The sequence below is a fragment of the Acromyrmex echinatior genome, chromosome 11 (genome assembly GCF_024713525.1).
Source record: "Acromyrmex echinatior isolate Ae372 chromosome 11, ASM2471352v2, whole genome shotgun sequence".
NCBI lineage: Eukaryota > Metazoa > Arthropoda > Insecta > Hymenoptera > Formicidae > Acromyrmex > Acromyrmex echinatior.
In genome coordinates, this window is record NC_141862.1 from 10,311,630 (window position 1) to 10,333,150 (window position 21,521).

Below are 21,521 nucleotides of genomic sequence, written 5' to 3' on the forward strand. Positions count from 1 at the left end.
GCTTCTGGTTCCATCAAGGCGATTTCGCTTTGAGTTTGAATTGGCCCCTCTTTCTAACTTTTCGGCTAGTTTTGCGCAGAACCGATAAAATGGGTATCGCCGCCCTTATGGACGCATAAAATACGCCCGAGACCATTAGAAGAGCGGATTTACGTGGCTTCTTCTTCTTCTTGCGAGAGAGTTCATTTCTCAAGGAGAACCCCACGGCAAAATGGAATTGGATTTCCCTTGTGAGCCCCGCGCATGACTTCCATACGTGAAACTAAGCAGAATTGTGCGTTTACACAACATAAAATATAATCTACGTATGTACAATAAACTATTAAACTATGTTTTACGTATCATCTGTGTAAACAATTAATTGGCTTATCGAAGTTTATGTTCTTTGTCGTTGAACTGAACTGCACTAAAGTTTCTATATATTTTTATTTATCAATAAAAGTCAGATATATTAACAATGAAACTTAATTACTTCTTTCTGTATTGCGCTAATTTATAATTCCAATTTATAATAATTTACATATTTTACATATATTTTGCTTGTATAATCTACCTGATAAAGATTATGTAAAATACAATTTTAACTTACTTACGTAACTTTACTTACGTAAGCAGTACAGTAAAAATTTCATATAAACGTAATCTTGAAATATACAATCCTGAAGCTGAGCATTTCGTCAATAGTCAACAGTCATACTCGTTTAATGAAGAAAACTAAGGCGCTGATATTAGGTTTTAACTGTAATATTGCGTAATATAATATATTGAACATGGGATGGTTTCTCTTCTTTTATAGCGATAAGCCGGAACTTTAGTCGTTCCAAGCATCTTAGACGCTTAGATGATACCCTCTCATGTTCTTGCTAGTCTTATTCGGAGAAGCCTCCTGCTCCACTAGCACATTGACCTTAAGATTATCCTGATACTATATGAGAAAAATGAGTTGCTTTACAGCAGCGACACCCGCTGAGAAGTAGGAAAGAGCGAAACGATCCGAAGGAGTATGGCGACAGACATCGAAATGAAATTCGATTCTGCACGGATGTTGCGCGTGTATTGTTGGTAAATTGAAAAAGCCAGGTTCTGGCAGGTGGAGATATGTTCTCGATGCTGTAAGCAATAACGTCCGAGCATTGAGTCTCGAATCTAATTTACTTTAAGAAGCAATTGCTCGCATTGTATCCCTACGTTCATAGGAGATTCTTTGTTATTAGATTATTAGATCTCTACGTTAATGTGAGAAACACAATTTCTCCTGCTTCTGTGTTGATTCGCTTGAAGTAGCATCGAACGAGTAATATCTTATTTAATGAGGAATAATTTTCTTTACGATGTTCGAAACTTTTTCCGTAAGCTCTGATGTTCGAAAAGCAAAGTTCCATAAGAAGTATTCCTCTGCGAGCGTGATCGAGATAGATACTTTCTCTTTTTTTAGAAATACATTTTTCATCGATGGCATACCGTCGAGTCGTTCACGATTCAGTGAAGTTCAAAGTTTGAACAACTCTGTCGCAAGTTTTTTACCTTTTATTGCGCTAACCGAATTGTACTGGGAAATCGAACTTTTTGGTAGACTTTATGTTTTTAAAAATTCTATTCAAAAATGACGGTTTAGAAGTCTGCCTCAGAATTGTTAACAATGTAATGTAAATCGAAAACAGTGGGCGATAGAAAAATATACTTTTATAAAAATACAAAAATGTCAGACGTTATATCATACAGAATTACACAATCCTGAACGCTTAAAAAAATTAAAAAACAATGGACATTGTAACGTGTTTTTAAATAATTTAAAAAACAAGATATCATCACTATTATATGATTAAATGTCACTGAGATACTCACGTGTGTAGTTATTAAATATGCATGATATTCTATGTTTAAAGTATGATTACGACGAGATAAGTTCGCAACGAGCCTGATATTTCGCGTATCCTTTGTTATTGCATCCATTCGCGATATATGACAGAAGATTAACTTAAACTGCGGCTTTAAAGTTCCAAAGGAGATAACCCAATCGTCGTGCATCTGGCGAGCCGACGCGAGCGCTCGTCTGACAAATATTAACTTCGTTTCTCCAGTGTCCCAAGTTTCCACAAACTGAAGTCCTTCAGGGACCGCGTTGTGTACATACACATATGGCGCGGATTAATCATGAGCTCGTGATCTGTCGCGTACGTGCGTAATTGAGTTAACAATGACACCGCGCAGTTGCATGTTTTACGTGCATACGCGCGTCTCGTCAATAATGCGATAATTATGATGGATGATTTCTATTACGGTTGCGGTGGCTCACGTAGCGAAATTAACGCAAAGGGCAAGTGGATCTCGAGCCCGTAGGGTTTCCAGGCCCAGCTTTCACTCCGGCTCGCCGAGGATCAATATTCGCCCGCAGCCCTTCAAAACCGTGTGGGAATCTAACTTCTCCCTTTCTCTCCTTTCTTTCCCAGTGCTTTGCTTAGCTACAGCGCTGGATTATCGAATTCGATATTTATTATAGGCCATATATATTTCCTTCTTCCAGTGAATCTTCGCTTTGTCTGATATTTGTCCTTCCTACTAAACAGCTGTGACTTACTATTCGTCCTCAAATTTTATTTCTTCGATTTCTTTTTCAGATCGAAAGAGACTTCGGCTGTTTGCATGAGTATTCCTCTTTCCTTTTTTTCTCTCTCTCTCTCTCTCTCTCTCTCTCTCTCTCTCTCTCTCTCTTTTTCCTATTCGTCTTGAATCGACTCCTGCGTCGATTGACTGAAATTCTCGTTCAAGAGCGTCCTTCGAGGTTAAGGGGTTGAGAGAGGGAGAGAGGGTAGAATTGTGCACAAAATCTACCGTTCCCGTTCACCGGCTCACTTCAGATTTTCATTCATATAAATGTCAACCCAGCACTCCGCGTCAAATGAGATTGGCCGATCACTTGATTTTCAAATTATCGCGATCAGAAAAAAAATAACATCGTTCGACAATCTTCCCTTCGGTTTTTTTCACGTTGTTTATCTTTCGTTCACCCTCTTTGATTAAATCGGATGTTACGCGCAACGAGCTGAACCCCGCTTCGATAAATCCATGTCGACACGTTTGCGTCAAGATAGTCTTTCTCAAGATCAGAGGGATTGCTTTTGAACATTACCACTGTTTGCACTGTTTGTTATTATGGCTAAATAAAAAGGCGCGATATTTTGTGCTACGCAATCCTGTTACCAGCAGTATTCAAGCCAGATGAACGAATCATGGCAGATAGTCGGATACATTTATGGGAAAAAGATAATTATTATTTCGCATTGTCAATTATTAAGTGCCTTCGCTATCAAGTTATTGATTTTGGATTATACCATGTATAATTAGACATTTATTTTAGAGAAGACTAAATTACAGTTCCCTATCTCACTCACTATTTACTATTCTGGTAATAAAATTTTACGTATAACAGTATGAAAATTAAATTATTCGAAAAGTCGGTGTAATACATTCTTATTCATAGCTTCAATTAACATATTTAATTATACTTGTTTCAGAATGTCTTGAAAATTATTCACGTTTTAATCTCCCGATATATTAATATCTGATGACTTATTTCAAAAATATAAATATTTTAACGTAATGAATAATTACACAGTTATACGTATCTCAAAGTTATCGAATAATTCTTTCTCCGGTTATTAATATTGTCTAAGAAAGATGTAAGTAAGATATAAATCCGCAGCAATGAATAAGTAAAAAAAAAAAAAATAATTTAACTACTCAATTTTCGCATTTATGCTAAAAAGAAAAAACCGTCATATTCTTTCATTTTTTGCCCGATATCGATTGCTTGAAAATAGGGTTGTAAGGATGCAAATGAAGTGGATCAATGGATAGATAGGTGACACTTCTAAGGATAAAAAAGTGTTTGGGGAGGGTTGGCATCCCCCCTGCGGGAAAAGAATCAAGGAATTTTTTCATCGGGATCGGAGACACGGGAGGGGGAATCCTATTTTGAATCGAAGGTGTTCATTACGTTTATTTTCAAATTAAATACGTGACGTCAGTGCTTGTGCCAAAAAGTGAGCCAAAGATCATCGTCAGAAACCGTCTCTGCAAAAGTTAAATAAATTAACGCGCACGCCTTCACATTTCGTATTATCTAATTTTTTGATAGAGAAGAGTTCTAAGTAAAGACCGTTGAATAAATACGAAGCATAAACTGCAATTATGTAAAGCGTAGACAATACGCCTTCGAATAATTCCGATCCTAATTTTACACAAGACGATTTTTCGTCTGGCACGTTGACTTCGGGTGAAGTAGCAGGGTTAAAACGTGGAAGCACAATTGCTCACGGACGCGTGCAACCCTGAAATTCTAGTTTGCAATAAATGACGCGATGGTGTGTCTGTACACCCGTACACGCACTCTAACACGCGACCCTACATAGGTAGTTAAGCAAAACTTAATAACAGCCGCTCGTTACATCGACCGCCTATGAAAAAATCGTTAGATGCAAGAAGGCGCTGAAGGCAATCATCACTGGATAGTGGTTACTTTCAAGTACAGGTATCGTCCGATATGGACGATAATTTGCGACACGGATCGATACGCGGAATTCTTTAAACGCGGAAGGCGAAATAGCACCGTAAATGTCTTTTCATGTCGAATCTCTCGTATCACACTCTCTTAAATTCGTCTCTCCTGAGACCTTTTTACGTCAACTCGATCTAATAGCTCCGGGCAATCCACCCTTGCGATCACCAGATACGGCAATCGTAAGGAATCGTTAAAGCCTTTCTAAATTGTGTCGTTCGGAAAATTTTCTACATAAATCGGAGATTTGCTAACAGCTGCGCGCTGTCTCCTTTTCTTCCTTTTCAATCGTATAACGAGTGGACGTGGCAATGCAACGCGACACCACCTGTATAAGGCTGTACATGCGCGTAATATTACGCGCTCTGATTTTACCTGTTCAAAAAAGAAATATCGGAAAATACCGTGAAAGTTGCCTTTTATTTCTATGTCCTACGTATCTGTCGCCGCGGCAAGAATGTAAAATGTACAACACGAGAGAAAGAGAGAGAGAGAGAGAGAGAGAGGTAGCCAGCCTTCTCTCCGCACTCCACGATGGTATTGATCCGTCAGTGAAAACCGCGGCATTCGAATTTCTGAATCGGGTCGACGTCTAACAATAATTTTCGAGAGAGTATTTTGAAGTCGATGACGGGGGTCACCGAGACAACCGAGTATATAAACGGGGTCACGAAATTTCGAGGATCATAATTCACGAAAAACAAATCGTTGAAAAGTTTCAGTTTCAAAATTGCTATGCTCAGGGTATAGATAGTTCTGTCCTTTTAGTCACATCGAACAAAGTGTTAAATTAATTCGTTATCGATATCAGGTCGAGGAGGTAAGTATCAAGTATACTTGTATGCATGCGCGTGAAGCGAGAACTGTGATCGTCGTTTTATTTAGTGACGGAATATCGAATTTAACAGTTTCCATGAGCGGAAACGAAACGAGAGAGTCGATCAAGCTGTGCTTCGCAATTAGTTGAGTTTCGTCGTAAATGAAGCATACATCTTATATACGCCATCGTTTCCTTAAAGGCATCCTTGGAGACGACACGGACTCAAATTGAATTTACTTTACTTTTTCTTGTACTTAAAGGTAATTTCGAGAAGCGAGTCCTTAAGTAATTCCGTTACTATAAATCAATATCATAGCCCTCCCTCCCATGTCCAGAAAAGAAACTAGAACTCAACGCAACGTTCACTTTTATATCGCTACTCACTAAACTACGATCGAAAACGTTTGGATGACTCGATATTTGAACCTTCTTTAATTTTTTAAAGCTCTTTCGCAACGTTGAATGCATACGTCATTGCTTTTGTCGATTCAGATAGCTGCATTATTTAAAGTACGAAATTATTCGCGGATATCAGAGACTTTAGTTTTCCCGATTCGATGATTTTTGAGGGAACATACATCACGGTTGAATCATCAAGATGCAAAATACGGAAACTACAAAATATTTGTACAATTATTCACCAAGCGTGCATGAGCGAAGAGTAAATACCATTTGTGCAAATGTACGTGCATTTGTACACAATGTGTATATACAGGTGTTGTCGACACGTGTCTCTCTTTCTACATTAGTGAGTTGTTTGTTTAGAATAGGCACGGAGAAAGAGTGTAACTATTCATGAAAGGGGAAAAAAGGCAAAAGGTGAAGGACATCCCTCATGTCGCAGTGGCTCGTCTTTATTTTCCCGAGAGATACAATTGTTTGCTTAATGCGACCTAGTTAAAATCCTCATCGCAGCTATATTCGTTCGGTAGTCTCATGCTAAGTATAAATCCGCAAAACTTCTGCAGGATCGGGACTTTTGCAAAATTACTGAATATTTTGTCGTCCGGTCAAAGCTGCGGTGGGAGAAAGCACGCGAGAAAACTTTTCCGGCAACGAGGACAAAATGGTTGGACGGCTGGTAGCGGTTGCGAGGATCCTCGAAATCCCCGGATTGAGGAAACCATCCATGTATCCTGCATAGAAACAAGTAGAAAGTTTCACGTTGTTAACCGAACAATCCCGCCACGCATCATCTGCTTGGTTTGTCCTTGTTCTAAGGTCGGATTAATTGGGATAATGTTTAATAAATAAAATAGTGAGAAAGACAGAAAATGATAAAACTTAATTCTTTCCAAAAGTTTTCGATTCATTGAAAGTGTGTACACTAAACGTTTATAATAAAGAATTTTTGATATTAAATGTTACACAGAAATTAAATAAAAAGAATTTTGCTGACACAGATCTAAAAATAATTTTGTTAGATAATGAAAATAATTTCGTTAAAAACTAAAAAATGATAAGCAATGCTGCAAAAATTTTGATATTCTAGTAACCAGTTTGAATTTCTAGCAAAATTATTTTCAATAAAATTTTCCGAGAAAATTATTTTCAGATCTGTTATTCAGGAAAATTTTAGATTTTTCAGTAAAATCATTTTATCTGTCTATAAACTTTTTCTAACAGAAAAACCTCGTGAAGTATCAAAGACAATTTTAAATAAAATTTTTTTAAATTACATATTTTCGAAATTTATATTTTACAAATTTTTAAAAAATATATTTTTTTAATATTATTGAAGCAGATAAATAGAGAAATAGAGAAATTTTATTATAAAATTTTTGTATAAAGTATTTTGTGATATCTTAAATGGTTTTTGAGATATAAGTTAAAAGCTAAAAGTCGTTTATTTATAATGAATAATTTCCTCCTCAAAATCATTTTTTCGTCCTAATTATCTTTTAAATTCATCTGTATGTTTATGTAACCTAAGTAAATGTACATAAATTTTCATTAAAGTTAGAATTTGATACTCGCAAGATTCCCTGCAAAAATATTAATATTCTAGTTTGAGTTTCTAGCAAACATTTTATTTTCAATAAAATGTTCCGACAAAATTATTTTCGGATAATGCAGCAACAATCATTGATTACATACACGCACACAGAAATTAATTTCAGAAATACGACAAAGATCTGCTCTAATAAAACAAGATAAAATAGAATTCTTTCGTTTCAAAAGAATTAAAACAATATTTTCCTTCTACCCAGTGCGATTGTTTAATTTTGCAGAATGTAAAGCACTTTATTGACCAAGAAATGTTTTCAGCGCATTTTCAGGAGCCATATAATCCCGAAGAGGAATGTTATTGTGAGTGCTCGACCAATCGAGCGACCGGAAGTTCAAGATAAGCGCAGTTGCTTCATTTCGAGCAGCAGTTTCATTAGTTAGCACAATAGGGTCATTCCCGCTTCCATATTCACTTCCGGGCAGTAAAGAGACCGTCTGCATGCTTTTTTCGATGAAATCTCCGTGGCGACACGTCTGTCGCGTCGCGACGCTTGAGAAATGCGAATATAGAAGCATTCACGTGAACATATGATTGCAGTCAATACGAGAAACCAGGCCACACATACTGACCAGCTTCCACTTCCGGTTGGGAAACTCTATGAATAGCTACCGACTCGGTTCGGAAGCCATATAGAAGTACCGTCATTTACCAATCAGTATCGGCGATTAATTCTTGCATCGAAGGGGAGAAACGATGTATTGCATGCAGCTATTTTGTCACGGCTCTTCTCCAAAACGCAAGCTGGATATATTCGCGCGCAATTACATCCGGAGAATAATATACTTTCAAATGACATGGAAACTCTCAATTTTTTTACTACTTGAAATACGATCCTACATTATATTTTATTCAGCTTGCATTTAGAAATATAGTACGAGCTCGCAAACTCGTAACAAAGTCTGTGGTACTATGAGAACGTATACGACTTCTGGTCGGTGGTTTATGATTACTCGACTAATATAGGAGTCGGCAACTATTATTAAGTAGAATTATAAATTAATCTCTGGACAAGCGGTGTAAAGTTTGTTTTAAAACGAGATCGTTGAGAAGCCCGTGCTCGTAATTGGTATAATCAAGTGTTAATATTTTATCGCCATCGTCAGATTTTATTAAAATTGACGTCGCACGGTTCACATTCTGGAGATCGGAAGAATGTGGAAATTTATAGAACACTAACATTCTATCTAAAATGTACGTCAGTTCATTAAACCACACGCGGTTATTTGAGAACTAACAATAAGACTAAAAGAAGATTACATAACGGCTCGAGTGCACGGAAAGACGCTAAACAACGCAGTAGCACTAATTGGAATGCTACATTAAATTAAAGCCGACAACAGAATTCGTGCTTTCGAGATATTTTGAAAGTTCGTAGCAACAATAAATGTAACGATTCAATGTCGTCAGATGAAGTAAAATGGACTTAGATAATCCAATTCACACGTCGTATTGTCGCATAACAATTCTCGCAATTGAGTCAAACGGATAATATAATGAAGAGCGAAGAGATTTTCATTACATTATTTCATTCGAAAGAGATCTTCAGGAAGCCAAAGGAATCAACGTAGTTCACTTTACGCTTCTATTAAAGATCGAAATTTGATCGCGTTTCTTTCAAGAGAATTATCAAGGAATCTGGAATTTTTGCCGAGACTATATGAGAGGTGCGACATTCTCGAGATTCACCTTCCCTCGCATTGTACCTCACGCAAGAACTTTCTTTTGAAAATGCTCTTTAGAGTGTCTCCCCTTTCCCTTTGTTCTTCTCGAGATTCCTTGTCGCCGCGCTCAAACTGAAGAAAAACTTCCCTCTTTATAAAAAATAGCGATTTAAACTTTAATGCAATGTAGAGACAATTTTTCCTCCGATGGTTAACCATAGCCTTTGGTTAGCCATAGCCTTTATCGCAATTAGAAAAATCGATTTTATCGCTCACCTCTGGAAAAAGGGATGATCCTTGATTTGCATTCTCGGCCGACCTTCAATCGCGACACAGTGAGAAAAAGGATGTTGTTAATTTAACAAGCCACTAGTATCTTTAACTAGTGATCGGTAAATATGCGACAAGAAATTTTGTTGTTGTGATTGCTGCTAGTTTGCTATACTAATTATTAGTAATAGAAGCAAACTATATAGAATCTAACTTCCTTTTATATAGACTTTAGGTTCGTTTACATAGAATTCGTAGATGATCGTGGAGTCTTAAGTCATAGGAAACCGACCAAACAGTCAAATATAAGGAGAATACTTAACTAAAATTGGTCAATTTCTTATGATTTGAGACCCTGCAATCGTCTACTTATATATATATGAGCTTCTTATTTGCTAGCAATACTACTGATTATTCATTACATTGATAAATTAATTTGCAATCGTAACAAATCTATCATTTTTTTAACAAATATCACATTTGCTTTCCCTTGTTTCTATAACAAAATCATTTCTCTCAGTGCAGTTGCTTTGAATTTATTAAAAAATTGTAAAGCCAAAAAAATATATGTATGTGATAAGAGAATCAATTTTTTACGCTTAACGTTTCATTTGTATTTAAATCCATCGATCGTCCGACAAGAAAAGTTAAAAAAATTACTAATATCTTTTCGAATTAGTCATTTTGCATAACTCGTGTAGAAAGATATTTATAGAAACTATTTAACGAGAAATTAACAGTATAGAAGAGATTATTTGAATGATGACTTTTTTTCCGAGCGTTCTCCGAGTGCTCCAATTATTTAGGACGAGTCGTAAAATTTGGCGCGCCCGTGCGATGAATTTAAATGAAATTCTAAATTGGATATTATGCTGCGTTTCCCGCTCCGTTTTATACGCGAAACTCATTGTGAGAGCGCGAAGGCGCTCGTGTTTCAAACGGCGGAGGCGAAACGGAGGTGCATTAATCACGAATTAATTATCACGTGTGGCTCTACAGTTATGTAAAGTTGTAATTGACCTTTTTTACCGCCCATGGCAAGGGTAGAGAGAGTACACTTCACGCGTTTTAATGCACGACAGTAACATGTGTCTCTTTCAGCAAGATAGAATAGAACGTTTTATTCCACATGCCATCGACACTTTTACGCAAAAGGTATAACATATTTATCTCCGAGTACAATATATTGTGCAATTAATTTTATCGATGACTGGAAGGTCGTCCACGTGCGTGCGCGGCATTAAACGCGTTCTATTGCTCGTATCTTTGTAACACGAAGTTCATTTGTTAGCGACGCGAATTACTATGCGAGATACGAACAGGGAGAAATATGCTCCGAGCTAACAAGTACCCCGCTTCCTCAATTCCTGATTATTCCACAATTTAGCAACAATCACGATATGCGCGAACCGAATTTACGTATTCCCGTAAGACACATAGACATAGGCGTATCTCGCCGAGGAGACGCATTACGTGAAATTGTATTACATATATATAATATATTGGATTATCAAACGTCCCATCATGATTGCAGCATCAAATGGGATGCATAATAGATCGAGATTTGCGTCGAAAATTCAATATTTGTTCATTATCCTTGTAAGGCTAACGAATACTAATCATGAGTGTAGACTCGTTATTATTGATAACGGTACTTCAATATTTGAACTCATTTAGGTTCCAGCTTAAAGCGAGTGCTTGCCTGTACGATGAAATCTTTTAGTGGTACTCTGTCCAGGAAATCGTGGGTTGTCATTCTCTCTGTAGCCTATCCATAAACATCATTAATTAATTTCCAGCCGCTAACGAGAATAGGATTAAAGCGAGCTTTCCTAGCTGAGGTGGTTTGACCGAGGGTTGTTAAAACTTTCAAACGATCCGACGTAACAAAGTGGTTGATCCACTTGGACCGATATGTTATCAGTCGGTATCTGCGCGGCTGAATATTCTATGTTCTTGCAATTAATTCAATCAATGCATTCGCGACGCGGATCGTTCGGTAGCTGCCAAATTTCCATCCGCGTGTTGTTCGATATACCAAAGGTTGTTTGCATGTCGATTCATTCTATCTGTATATCTAACAGAAGGAATAATTGTGATATATATTGCGATATTTTCCTAACAAATATTATTTTATTATTGCAATTGTGGAAAATATCGACAGATTTTCACGAATCACAAAGGTATCGATAACAGTCAAATGATTAATTTAAATCGTTTAATTTAAGTTATATTGCGAAGAATTGATTGCGACCTGCGGTTATATCATGATATATTTAAGCCATAAAGCAATTTCGTCTATCATCCAGAATAAAGGGTCAGAAAATATGCAATTAAAGATTAATTATATGGCAGTCACATTTTTCCAGCGGCAGTTATTTGTACGGGATGGAATTCCGGAATCGGAGGGAAAAAAAAACCAGAGAAACCAGCATCAAACGATGCAAAGAATGGGACGAAGGATCGATCTGCTTTCAGACCGTTAATCCGTTTAGTCTTTCGAAGGAAGGAAGGAAGGAAAGAAAGAAGGAGCCTATAACTTGCGGCCTTGAATTCCCGAACTGTCCGACGAAGCCTGAATTCCAAATTAGTAGGAAAGTCGATGAAACCTACAAGATAAATGAAGCAATAATTTGCTGTCATAATCGTGGCTTATTTATTAAATCTCATCGGCAAACATTGTAGTTACGTATAAACCACTTATATCAATATTAATATTAAAATTAAAATTATAAAATTCTGATCTACCAAGATCAACGAACGAATAATTGAAATCAGAAGTTTAATGCTTCACGAGCTCACTTTAATCTCCTCAAATCTTTCATGAAAGTCTGTTTGCTCAGATTGCTTCAGCTTGTGGATTGAGGACTCAACAAGTACGCGATCCTTTAAAACTAAGAAGTGCAATCCATGGAATTTTAATGCTATCACGGCAAATTGATCGCAAGACCTTGCGAGGTGACCGAATTATTTCCGCACGTTAGAGAAACTGGACTGACCGTGCGGTTAGGTAGAAATAAGTTCGTTCGTTGAGCTTACTTGGCCCCGATCGATGCCGACTGTCTACTAGCTAGAATTGTCTAGTTATATACGTATATACGCGACGGTTCTGAACGCGGCCAGTCCATTACTCTGTCCCTGGTGTTTCGGAATGACCAACCAGCGGAACAACTAGTTTTCATCCCTCTGTGCTATCTGCTATTCCTTGGCTCCTCGTTCCACCCCGACAAACGAGAGAAGCATGGTCGTGGCTGATTTGACCCTGCTCGTTGAACTAGCAATAGTATTCGGTATCTTTCCGGTGGCCCGGAATATCGATTCTCCGCGTTAGACAAGGAATACAATTATTAATAACTTGCCTACTTTTCTGGAAAGGAATGGGAGTGACATTAAGTCAAGTGCATTTAGTAGGATTTTCAAAAGTTAAAAGTTTAGACTTCGTAATTTTGCGAAGTCTTTCTGCAAAAAAAAAACCGCAATTCTTTTTTACGACGTTTTGCGGTTAGTGAACCGATTAACAGCATCGTGAGAACCGACATATATAATGACCTTTCAAACTCTCAAAGAATTCGAGAGAATCGAAAAAAAACTTTATATTCATTTTAGTCCACGAAGGGAGTACCGTTTTCCGCAACTTCCGGCGGTATAATAGCGATCTTGAAGTTCTCCGTGTCCAAAATCACGAGGTACCTTAATTCAGTTAATCGATTTTGCTTCGAGTGGCGCAGACGCGCGCTCGCTGGCAAGGCAGATTAACGTGAAACGTGAAGGGCGGCCGCGAGGCCCGAAGACCATTGACCTTTGCTTTGGCACGCGAAACCGAACCCTTTCCCTTCGAGTCTAATGATGGATCACTTTTCGAAAATTTCCAGGAGGCTCACGTTGGCTCTGAGGCGATCGATTAACACCCAGTCAACTCCGGTTCGCAAAGTTTCAAGTAACGAGCTGTGACGCGGAGGTATTTCCTGGTAGTTGAACTTTATTTCTGCACCCGCAGCTACGTAAATGATATTCACCCCGTTCCTTAGCCAACGACTAACGATTCCAAAACGAGGAGAGAAGCACGAGAAAAAGAAATGGAAGAAAACTTGTTACGATCAGCTCATAAAGATGCAAAAGCAAGGATAAAAACTCAAACGAGTTCATTAATGTTACTCCGAGAGACTCTACAATTCGCACCTCATCTTTTGCCGTGTTCTCTCTTTAATTTCCCTAAAGAACAATCGTTACAGCGCATTGATGCGCATTGTCTATTTACTATTTCGTTCGAAATAGTTACGAGAACACGAGTGTCGTAAAGATGTCTTCTAATACAATAAATTAGACTTTACGATCGCACATGGTAGAGAGTGACATTCGCATTCAGTTGTCTACGTGCTCGTGCCGAATTAGTGGCTCGATTGCCCCTTGTATACCCCTGTACAACCCCCGAGCCCAGGAGAGATGCCACCGACCGGATATTCAAATGGAGAGATTACAGAGCGGCCCTGAATATCCATGAAGCGCAATAATGTTGGCTGTTATCTTGCCTCGCAATCGTGCAATTCTGCTTTTTCGTCTCCGGCTGCTTCAAGTTCTTGGCAAAATATTCCGCTTGTAGCGATTAAATTTACCGGTTCATCGAAACGAGAAGGGGGGGAAGGAGATAAAAGAAGACACAGAGGAGATAAAAGAAAGTATCATCAATCTGTAAGCGAAAGCTCTCTCTGAAGTCGTTATAATAACATAAATGCAAAACTCACAAGAGAATATTATTAAATAGCTAAAGAAGGAAGAAAAGATGTGGCGGTGCAATACTATGAAGAGGATAAAAAAATCGCGAAACGTATACACAAAAATACGTCACAAAGAATAACAGCAATTATTTTAATAGAACGTAAAGTAATATTCTTATATTACACAAACGTATTCCTAGTTAGGTTGAAAGGGGAATTGTATATCTCGAACGTCTGAGGAATTGTATAGCTCAAACTAGTTAAAGCATCGAGATCGTAATAATGTTACATAAACGCAGAATTCTCCAAAATAGGACAAATTCTATAAAATATTACGATAATTCCCTTCTGTAACTATGTATTGTGTTCTTTGTGTTTCTTCTTTTTTTGCGAAATATATATCATTATCACGCGACGGCGTCAATCAGACTTCTAATAAACGATGTCTTTACCATGGATGGTCGATCCAATACTACTCTTTCTTACTCTGATAGGTGAGGCAATAAACACGATCCTGGAAGGAACGCGCTAATCTAGGATTCCGTTTAATCTGGATTCCGATCTTCAGCCTCAAAGCTCAGATACGTCAATGAATGAAGGAGGAAAATATTTACTGTAGTCGCAGTAAAATTACTTCAGAAGTCTTCTTGAATCTTGAATAATAACAGAATATAATGTACAAAAGAATAAATATACATTGCATATATTTTTCCCTCTTTGGAAGATACAACTATCATGTTTACATAATCGCTATCAGATCATTCTAAATAAACATATGTGTAAATAATTTATATAAGTAATCCTTGTCATCTGATTTATTTCAACATTCTCCGGAATATTTATTGATCATCGTAATATTAATAATTCGACTATAATAGAAGGTATCGTATTTGTTGAAGAGTTTTACCGCAATTTGAGAAGTATATATACGATATCTGAGAAAATTTCATATAACGAGAATAAGCTCCTATAGATGAGAGTATTCCAAGCTTCTTTTTCCCCGTGGATTGCAGAGCGGCTACAAAAGCGAGAAAATAGGAAATCATATATCTTCAATATTTATTTTCGCGAAAATCGCGTAGGGACGAAAGATACTTTCAGTGGGAAAATAGCGCAAACGTATATATATATATATATATATATACAGGTGAATATAAGTTCGTACAGTTTTATTTAAATTCTACTGCACGTTATTAAAACATTGGGATAAACTGGAACATGTCGTCTCCGCTTACGCTGTTCTCTAGTCTGCTCTAAGAGATTAAACAAAACGTTCTTGCGTATTAAAGCTGCGTTCGATCGCAATTTATTAGCTTCAGTATTCACATATCCATCAGCGAAGACACATGAGGAAGATCGATGGTTCTCTGTCGGAAGAGATTGGATTTTTTTCCCTATACGAATGCGATCGTGTTGCGGCATCGTTCATCTTGAGACTGTAGACTGAAACGTATTGTTATATAAAAGCAAGGCGGATATAATCGATATCAATCGATTTTTCAATTTTTTAAATTAATGTCACAGCGAAAATCAATTTTTTTTTATTGAACTTCACGTTTCAATTTATATTTTACTTGTATTAATGTACGTACAACCCATAAATTGAAAACAAGGCATAGAAAAGAAATAACAAACTGTATAAAACGGAGAATAATAAATAATGTAACTGTTTTATAATTTCGTTAACCAAGATTTAATGCAGCAGATATTATCATCACGTTACGTTATGCGTGTTTACTCGTTATTTTCATTAAATCGTTTTCCTCCGTCCGTTCACAAATGCCAAATTATTAATTATAAAGATATTGAATGTAATAACTGTAATCGTTATTACTATACCGTCCCAATTAATCTCGCAGCATAACTGGTTAAGTTTGCAAATGGAATTTTGTAACCAATGTAACTCACTTAAATTGCGTTCAACCCATCCGCGGACTTTACGAGAATTCGGGAGTGGTGTCTACATAGTTTCATTATGAGCAAAAGCTCTTGAATCCTGTGTGTATGCATTTGAATTATTTCGCAAAACTTCCAACGACGCCGAGTGTCACTTGCTCATACAAAGGATGGCATGCAACCTCTTTGCAACTCGTCGCGACATATATATATATATGCACAAAGTAAAATAGACATAAAGATGATAAAGTATCTATATATAAATATAGGTGTACTATAAAGTTGTAAAATATTCTCGCCTCTACTATATACAGTTTTCCTTCACAACAAAAAGAAATGAGAAACGTGACTCAGGACTGGAATTGCAGTTGCACAGCTTGACTTCAAAATTTCATAGAGTCAGTGTGGAATGTATTACCTTCCGGTTACACACACTGTGAAATATCATTGAGTTGTAAAGTGAAAGAATGCCAGATGAAAAAAAAGACATATATCATTTTTCCCCTGGTGCGCGGAAAATTGGAAAAAATTTCGTCCGAGACTGTGGTCGTCCCGAATACGGGAGATGTACGATACGATTTACCGTTGGAACAGGCAGGAGGAAAGATGAGGAGATCACGAACATGTCTAGGCAGGCTCCACAGAGTTGCTCCCTTGCGTGCCGTAGATCACTAGCTTGCTAAGATTACAGCCATACGTAAGCTCCTCGACAAGCTGTACAATTTTCTGATGTGCGCGGTTAGGTGCGATCTAGAGCCGTTTACTTGATGGACATAGCAGATATGCGCCGCACGAGATTGTCAAACAATGTGAAACGCACAAAGGCAGTTAAACAGCAGTACAAACGTTCGCTAAATCAATACTTGATAACATGCTTTACCTTGCCTGTCCGATGCCGAGATCCAATCGCATAACAAAAGTTCGAGATTATATTGCTCATATCATTACTCACGTAATATTAAATTTTACAGAGATATTGACAGTCGTCTGATTGATTAGAAAAGTCATTTTATAAAAGTAACTATATATAGTTACAGTTATATAGTTTCTTTCTCTCAAAAAGTAATTAGTTACAAGTTAGTCTGAAAAGTAATACGTAACAGTTACTTAAAAAGGAAATCGTAACTTCTGCATTGCTATTTTAATAAATCTTATACATTTCTAACATTACTAAATTCCTTCACTTATGATATTAAATATTTGGAGTTAAATCTATATTATTTATAATAAATTAATATATATACTTAGATTCAAAAGTATGAGATAAATATTAAAATATATTCACATATTAAAATATATTCACATATTAAAAATCTCCTAGGTTAATATTATATTTTATAATATTATATTTTAATACAGATATTTACAGAATGATTAACTAATTATTATTAAAGCTAAAGATATATTCCAATCACAAGAAATAATCACTGATTGTTCACTGAACATTTCATATTGGTTAATTTATATGTTGACAAATAAGTTTCAAATATATAAAATAATCATAAAAGTAATTATATATTAAATTAATTCCTAGTTATCAAAAAAATGTAACTAAGTTACAATTACAGATGCAAAGAAAAGACCAGAGTTAAGTAACAGTTACTAAAAAAAAAAATAACTCCATAGCTTCGTTACAAATACATCGAGTTACTTCTCAATTCTGAATTTTAGCCGTAAAGATCGCGAAAAAACTTTCAACAGAATAATAATGCAAAATTTGAAGTCGTCAGCGCGTTGCATTTGAAACAATTTCTTGCATGTGTCTATATCGAGGATTTTGGCTTGCTTGGAGCCACGATAAATTATTGGGAGATCAGGGAGGTACGAGGTAACGTTGAGGTCGACCGATTACATGTGATCGATGAGTGACGCACCGGCGCGATTTAAATTTTGCAAATGCACCTCGCTTTCACTAACGGAGAGTTTCAAATACTGTCGCACACGTAAATTAGCCAAATAATGTAAATGCTGTAGAAATATCTTATTATCGTAATGCAACAAACGTATCTATCATTCTCGTGACAGACACATCAGTATTGGATAAGCGATTGGAGAAATGGTCACGAGTGAATTTTTCACTAAACGGCAGAACGACTGCATCTCATATGTTTATCCACTTGACGATACAGAAATAAAAATCACAAATACGATCGCAAAATTGTAAAGTTGTCAGCACAAAATAGCATTTAAAGATCAAGCATAATCGAATCACAAGAGTAAACGATGACCTTTGATGTTGACGATGTTTTTAATTTTTTCGTCTGATTTTACAGCTGAGTTTGCAGCTCTTTTTAGCGCGTAATATCGAGAAAGATCGAAAACAATATGTGCATCTAGCACGAGTATCGCTTCGGGATTCGGCATAACGTATCATGTATTTTCAAGGGAGAAATAAAAAAATGAATGTATCGAGATATTTTTAATTTTCGTTTTTCCACGTCATTTATCGCTGCCTCGCTATCGCGCTAGTCGCGATTTCTTCCCGTCACCGCGATATCAACCGTGTCGCGTCATTAAACGGTAGTAACGTGGTAACGTCGTTAGGACGATATCGCGATGGGGGGGCGTAAAGATAAAAGAAATACGCCGTCCGAACCGCTAATACGTCCTCGCTCTCGTTACTTTTTTTTTTCCCTGTAGTAAAAGGCGCTGAAGTTCGTGTTTCCATTATCTTCGGAAAGAAGACAATAAGGATCTGTCTACATCCCACGTTTCCGTTCTTCGTGCGTTCCCAACCGGGGAAGATTAATCATCTCCTAATATCAATGTCAACTTCATGAATTAGCCTCGCAGGCCTTCATCCAACTGTCTTTTTTTCATGCAGATTTCATACGACTGCACGCGATCGGAATTTTTATAGGGGTATCTGAAGACACGGTTATTAAAGTAGAAATTCCATTGTCGAACGTGTCTATTGTTCAGAAACGTGCATTCATAACTACGCAAGAATGTAGGGTCTATATTGTACGAATGCAAGACTGGTTTAGTGAGTGATATGAATAGTTCTGAAAATGATAGTTTTATTGAACAGTAATGCAAATTGTAATCTTATTTCGCCAATTAATTGAAGCAAAATAATAAATTATATTAAGATTATATCTTTTTAAGTAAAAAAAATTATTTCTTAAATTAATAATAATAAAGTAAAACGGCTACGAGCCAAACAATAACTTTTAATATTCAATAATAAACAGTACGAACTTATGTTTCGACAACGATCAGGTTATTATCAATGTAAAAATAAAAATAGAATTTGAATTATGACATTAATTAATAGTTATGTGCAAAATATTACAAGTAGCATATAAAATTATTGAAAAAATTATTTCTTAAATAATCAACAAGTTTAGCGAGCTAATACTATCCTTAGATCTTTCAACTTCCAATGGAATAATCACTGTTATCACTCTCCATTCATTATCCATTCTCACAGTGCATTAGCTAATAGCACAACAGGATGTCTGTCAGATCAATGCCTAATAACATTAGAGGTAATTGAAAAGTGGTAGAATCGTACTGATAGCGGATTAGCTTGCATGCTCGAGACAGAATGCACTTTCGTTGCACTGTGTCTCACTTGACGAGGCAACTCGCAGCTTTCACCGTCAACGTGAACACCGACAAATCTCTCCCTTTCGAATTCTGTTCCCTCGAGCGCAGTTATATTATACCGAGTTAGATGTCCTTTTGTGCGGAACGTAATTGTTTTAGGAAACAGCGGGAAATGCATACTCGCGGAATATAACGGCGCGGAAAAAGAAAGGGACATAGACGGTGAGGGAAGTCAGAGGTCAACAATGCAATCTGCGGTTGGTCTCTCGAATAGTGTGGCCTTTGATCTTCCAAATCATTCTCATATATGACATGTACTATTGCTCTGGCGAAAAACAAGTAACACGCCCCAAAGATAAATACATAGTTAGAAATAACGAAGCATCTCTGTGCTAAGTAAAGGAAAGTTGCATTTCCCTTTAGCTAGTGGAGTCGAGAAAGTGGAGTCGAGTTGTGTAACTGGAACTATCAGATCAAAATGCAATAATCCAAAAAAATATAAAGATCTCGTGAAGTTACATTTTATATTACACTATTAAATATGAAAGGATCAAATTTAACAATCAATTTCTTGAATTAAATAACATTTTGATATTATTAACTTCCAAGTGTATTAAAATATATTATTATAAAATGTGTGGTTAAAAAAAGCAATTACATTTTATTAATTCATTTTTGTTGTGGTTGAATTGGTTAGTTTTAAACTGAATAACATTTATATTAATTCAAGTATTTAACAAATCAGAAATTTGAATTAAATTCAATACATTGCTTGAGTTAAATTGTTTAACTTTATTATTTTAAGTCAAAAATTAACATTAAAAATTAACAATACATTGTATATAAGAACAATGGCGATATATCTAGGAATAATAAGCCAAATTAGGTAAATAGGTCACATTATTTTAACAAAGCAAATAATATTCAATAAATTTAAATCTTGATGCAACGATCTTAAGAAAATATTCTCATATTTATAATAATGTATTTCGCGTATTTGTTGAATGAAAATTGAACCCGCTGTTCAATTTTTCGATATTTTCCAGCTACAAATATAGAATTCTTCTAGTGCATACAAAAATATATTGTATAAAACAGAGATAAATTAAAATTAAATGCTTTTACACAGTATAATCATATGAATGTTTCATTTTTGGAACTCTATTGTTAGAGTGTTATAAATTCCACCCAATTTTGTAAATTCCGAACGACTATTGGATTTGAGGCTCGTAATGCGCTTTAGCGCAATAAATTCGCGATGGTGAGTTTTGTGGTTGAATACAAAATCAATGACAAAAAAAACTTTTCAAAGACCGGAGTATTTCTGTTACAGATATGAGTGATGCATTTATTCCGACGCAAAGTTTTGACATTGAAATATGTTAATATATGTATCCCTTTTGTGCGTCTGATTTAATTTGTCGGTTACCGAATTATTAATTTATCAAACTTGAACACGCGTTATTATTCAATAATTTATTGAGTTCATTGAAAGAGTTCAGCACCCCATAAATTTTATATAATTTAAATTTAATATTTAATTACAGTCCGAGAGAGAAAGGGAGAGAGAAAGAAAAAGAAAGCGAGAGACAGAGAGAGAGAAACAAAATAAAGCAGTTTATTCTTATTGTAGCAAATAGCTATATAAAGAGTTATGATACAGAATATGACCTCATAGTCGAAATTCATGACTTCAAGGCACCGGGAATTCCTAAAAATATGAAATACTAACCATGATAATGTACTAAATGTAACTTTATGCCGACAAGACAATTTGAAATCGTAGGAAACCGTAACATTTTCGGATAGTCCATTGTGGGTATTACGATAGCTGTAAGGTCCTCATCGGAATAATAATTCAATCGTTTATTGTAGTAAAATTACAATAACGAAATATTTGAGTTAATGACGATGGTCATAGCAACATAAATTCGACATTTGTCTAGAATGCGCAATGATAAAACCAACGTTACGACGTGGCGCTTAGAACGCAAGGGAAATACGCAGCGAGCAGTAAATAAAATGATATTGATTTTGT

General features: G+C 36.1%; 1 protein-coding gene across 26 annotated transcripts in view; it reads right to left on the bottom strand.

The window, feature by feature from the left end:
* The window catches only part of unc-13 (protein unc13 homolog), a 100,166-nt gene that overhangs the window by 70,112 nt on the left and 8,533 nt on the right, over positions 1-21,521 (bottom strand). The gene's annotated exons all lie outside the window — the stretch shown is intronic.